Genomic DNA, 4,644 nt, shown 5'->3' with positions numbered 1-4,644 from the left:
TTTCACTTATCAGAATGGATTTGAAATCCATCTCTGCTATTGTGTGTGCCAGTACTTCATCGTATTCCATAAAACAGATCTATTTATCCAGTTACCTAGCTGAAGAATGTTTGGATTTTTTCCAATCCAGGCCAATTCTGACTAAAGCTGTTTATCAACATTTGCAGACATATTTTTTTGAAGATGTTTTTATTTCACTTGGAAAAATACTTAGAACTGAGATTCCTAGATTGCACGGTCAGTTATGTTCAACTTTGTAATAAGTTGCCAAACTATTTCCCAAGGTGGTTATAAAATGTTCACATTGCTGCCAGCAAAATATGAGAATACCTCTTCACAGCACTGAGTGATTTCAGTTTTAAAGAAAAACTTTAGTCATTCTGATAAATATGTATACTTATCCCATTTTGGTTTTAATGTTCATTGGACTAATGACAAATGATTTCGACTTTTTTAATATATTTATGTAATTTGTATAACTTTAGTATCTGTTCAATTATTTTGCCCATGTTTAACTGAATCATTTGTTTTTATTAATTTTGAAGAGGTTTTCATATGGCTTGATTATAAATGATTTATCAGATTTCCAAATATATTCTCCTTGTTTTATCCTGTTGTTCTCTTAATAGTGTCTTTCAAAGGGCAAATGTTCTTTTTTTTTATGAAGTCTTATTTATCTTTTTTTATGGGTCATGTTTTTGTTATCATACCTAAAAAAATGTGTTTAATCCAAGGACACTAAGATTTTCTCATACCTCCTCTCCCAGCAGTTTTATAATTTAAGCCCTTACATTTACAACTATGATTAATTTTAGACTGTTTTCTCCACATTGTGAGGTATTATTTACGTGTGGTTGTGTGTGTTATATTTTGACAGATACATATTCAACTGTTTGGTACTATTTGTTGAAAAAAAAATATAGAATTACTTTCTCACTTTAGTCAAAATTAATTGAACATATGTTTGTGGGTCTATTTTTTGATGTATCATTCTTTCAATTGTTCTCATACATACTCTTTTGATAATACCACTCTGCCTTGATTTATATTGCTTTATAGTAAGTCTTGGTAACAGGTAGAGTAATTTACCCTTTTTGCTTCCAAATTTTTAAGGCTCTTTTAAGATATGTGCATTTCCATATAAATTTCAGAACTTATTTGTTGATTTTAAAAATCCTGTCACCGATGTAAATGGTTTTATTTAAGATTTTTAATTTCCATCAGTTCACTGCTAGTATATAGAATAGGATTAATTTTGGTATACTGACCTTGTATCTTGTGACATTCTAAACTCATATTTTAGATCTGATAGCCATTTTTGGTATATTTTTCTGTAATCTTCTAAAATCCTGTCATCTTTAAATTTTTAAAATTTTTTTTGAGAGCGCGAACGAGAGAGAGAGAGAACTTGAGCCAAGGGAGGGAGGGCACAGAGAGAAAAATACAGAATCCAAACCAGACTCCAGGCTCTGAGCTGTCAGCACCTGGGGCTCGAACACAAATCGTCAGATCATGCTCTGAGCCACAGTTAGATTCTTAACCAACTGGGCCACCCAGTCACCCTGAAAATCATGTCCTCTTAAAATAGAAACAATATTATTTCTCCTTTTTCCAGTGAGTTTTCATTTTATTTACGTATTTTCTTTCCTTATTGCACTGTCTAGGATTTCAATTATGTCATGAATCATACTGGCAAAAATAAAATCTTAAAAATTATGATGTAAGTATACTTGGCATACATTATATTAGTTTCAAGTATACAACATAGTGATTTCATGATTTTATAAATTACTCGATGCTTTCCAGGATAAGTATTGTCACCATAATGACATCTTTGCTTTATTCCAAAGTAAGGCTGAAAATATATAGTCTTTCACCACGAAGTGTGATGATAGTTGTAGGTTGTTGTAGAAGACTTTTGTCAGATTTAGAAAGTTCTCTTTTTAATGTGCTAAGAATTTTATCAATACAAGATATTGAATTTCGTCAAACATTTTTCCTGTTCCTACTGAGGTGATTATACGGATTTAAAGCCTTGCATTTTTGAGATAAACTACTTGTGCATAAAGTATGCACTGTTTATACACTTTTGTGTTTGTTTTGCTAAAAATCTGTTACATCATTATAATTATTTTGTATTTATGTTGACTAGATATATTGGGCAATGGTTTTCTTGAATTCTTTTCTTTGGTTTTGCTTTAAGGGTAAAGTTCATATGATAGCATGAGTTGGAAGACTTATTTAAGAATCACTACTATTTTGAATCATTGTAAACAGAAGGAGGCTGGGGTAGGGTGGGAATGAGGCGCTCGAGGCCAGCCAGGGGTGCAGCACAGGAGGTGCCTACAGTGGCTGCAGCACTTCTGTGGCTTGGCTTGGTGTAATGGATAGGTAACACAGAAAACCTCCCTACTGTCTCGTCAGGGAGGCAGAATGACTGAGTGCTTCCTGCCCTCCACTAGCAGTCCTAGTGAGTACCGAAGGGTGGAGCATGACAGTGGTTTTACCCGAACCCCTAGCTCTGAGGAGATCAGCCCTACCAAGTTTCCTGGATTCTATCTGCACTGACGAGTCCTTGCCTCCCCATGACAGCCTTCATGAGCCTCTTGACATAGTGTCTGATGATGAGAAAGATCATGGGAAGAAAAAAGGAAAATTTTAGAAAAAAGAAAAAAGGGCTGAAGGCCATACTGCCTTTCAGGAAGCTAGCCCTGGAGATGAAGCTGCAAGTCCTTCCAAAATGAAGATGTCCAAGAGAATCCTTGTTTTTAAGAAGCCCAGCTTTTCTAAAAAGAAAGAGAAAGATTTTGAAATAAAAGAGAAATCCAAAGAGGAAAAACATAAAGAAAAGCACAAAGAAGAGAAACATAAAGAGAAGAAGTCAAAAGACCTGACAGCAGCTGATGTTATTCAACAGTAGAAGGAAAAGAAGCTGATTTAGGAGCCAGAGCCCCCTCAGGTTGGTGTTCTGAATCTCAAACCCATTTTTGGAGTACCTTTGGCCAATGCAGTAGAGAGGACTATGATGTACGACGGCATTCAGCTGCCGGCGTTTTTCTGTGAAGTTTGGCATGAAGTGTGAAGGCATCTATAGAGTTTCAGGAATTAAATCAAAGGTGGATGAGCTGAAAACAGCCTATGACAGAGAAGTCTCCAAATTTGGAAGAATATGAGCCTAACACCGTAGCCAGTTTGTTGAAGCAGTATTTGTGAGACCTTCTGGAGAATCTGCTTACCAAAAAGCTGATGACTCGCTTTGAAGAGGCTTGTGGGAGGAACACAGAGAGTGAGAAGGTGCAGGAATTCCAGCGTTTGCTCGAAGAACTGCCAGAATGTAACTATCTTCTGATTTCATGGCTGATTGTGTACATGGACCACGTTATCACAAAGGACCTGGAAACAAAAATGAATATACAGAATATTTCTATAGTGTTCACCCAAACTGTTCAAATTAACAATCGTGTCCTATATGTGTTTTTCACATACGTGCAAGAGCTCTTTGGAAATGTATACTAAAGCAAGTGACAAAATCTCTTCTATGGTCTAACATGGCCACCATGCCTACACTGCCAGAGACCCAGGAGAACATCAAGGAGGAGATCAGAAGACAGGCGTTTCTTTTAAATTGTTTACATCGAGATTTGCAGGCTGGGATAAAGGATTTATCTAAAGAAGAAAGGTTATGGAAGTACAAAGAATTTTGACAGCCCTCAAAAGGAAACTAAGAGAAGCTAAGAGACAAGAGTGTGAAACCAAGAAACAAGAGACCAGTCTTTCAAAAGAGGATATTTCCAAAGGAGAAATGAGTGAAAATGAAGAAGTCATAAATATTCCCCTTGCTCAGGAGAACGAGATCCTGACTGAACAGTAGGAGCTTCTAGCCATGAAGCAGTTTCTACGCTGACAGATTGCCTCTGAAAAAGAAGAGATCACTTGCCTCAGAGCTAAGATTGCTGAAATCCAGAGCCGCCAGCAGCATGCCACAGCAAAACCGAGAGGAGTACTCCTCCGACAGCGAGAGTGAGAGTGAGGACAAAGAGGAGCTGCTGATCATCCTGGAGGACCTGCAGAGGCAGGAAGAAGAGCCAGAAATAAGGAACAATCTTTGGAATCAAGGAATTCGTGAAGAGCGAGAGGCCATCATGGAGCTGCGGGTGCAGCCCAGTCTGCTTCAGCTGCAGTGGGCTGCCAGGGCAGCAGATGAGGAGCCCGAGAAGCATGGGGGTGCCTTCCAGCCGCCCAGGGATGAAGCCCAGAGTTGAGAGGGGCTAAGGAGCAGCTAGAGGCGGGCAAGGACAGGCCCAGCCATCAGCGAGCAAAGACAGGAAGGAGACGGCCATCTGATCAGCCCAGAGCCGAAGAGACCTGTTCATCTTACTGTGTAATCCCGAGACTCAGAGTGCATCACTCTGCTGTATATCCTGTAAAGATGCCTTTTCTCCTCAGACTCTCCCTTCTCTCACATGTATGACTTCTCCGTCAGGCTCAGGTTACATGGGAGGACAAAGCAGTGCACACACTTGTAGCGGACAGACGAGTTTTCCAGTGTCAGCTTATTTGAAGTTTAATTTTCTTTGTCAACTAAAAACTATTTTAACCCTTAAGTGGCTTCTGTTTAAACCAAAAATACTCTGTCTTTGCTTT

General features: G+C 38.4%; 1 pseudogene; it reads left to right on the top strand.

Moving 5' to 3' along the window:
- Positions 1-2,433: 2,433 nt before the first annotated feature.
- LOC115286587 lies at positions 2,434-4,344 on the top strand (annotated as a pseudogene).
- Positions 4,345-4,644: the final 300 nt, after the last annotated feature.

This window comes from Suricata suricatta, chromosome 3 (genome assembly GCF_006229205.1).
Source record: "Suricata suricatta isolate VVHF042 chromosome 3, meerkat_22Aug2017_6uvM2_HiC, whole genome shotgun sequence".
Lineage (NCBI taxonomy): Eukaryota > Metazoa > Chordata > Mammalia > Carnivora > Herpestidae > Suricata > Suricata suricatta.
The sequence above is the reverse complement of the archived record's forward strand: the minus strand, read 5'-3'. Positions and strand labels throughout refer to the sequence as shown.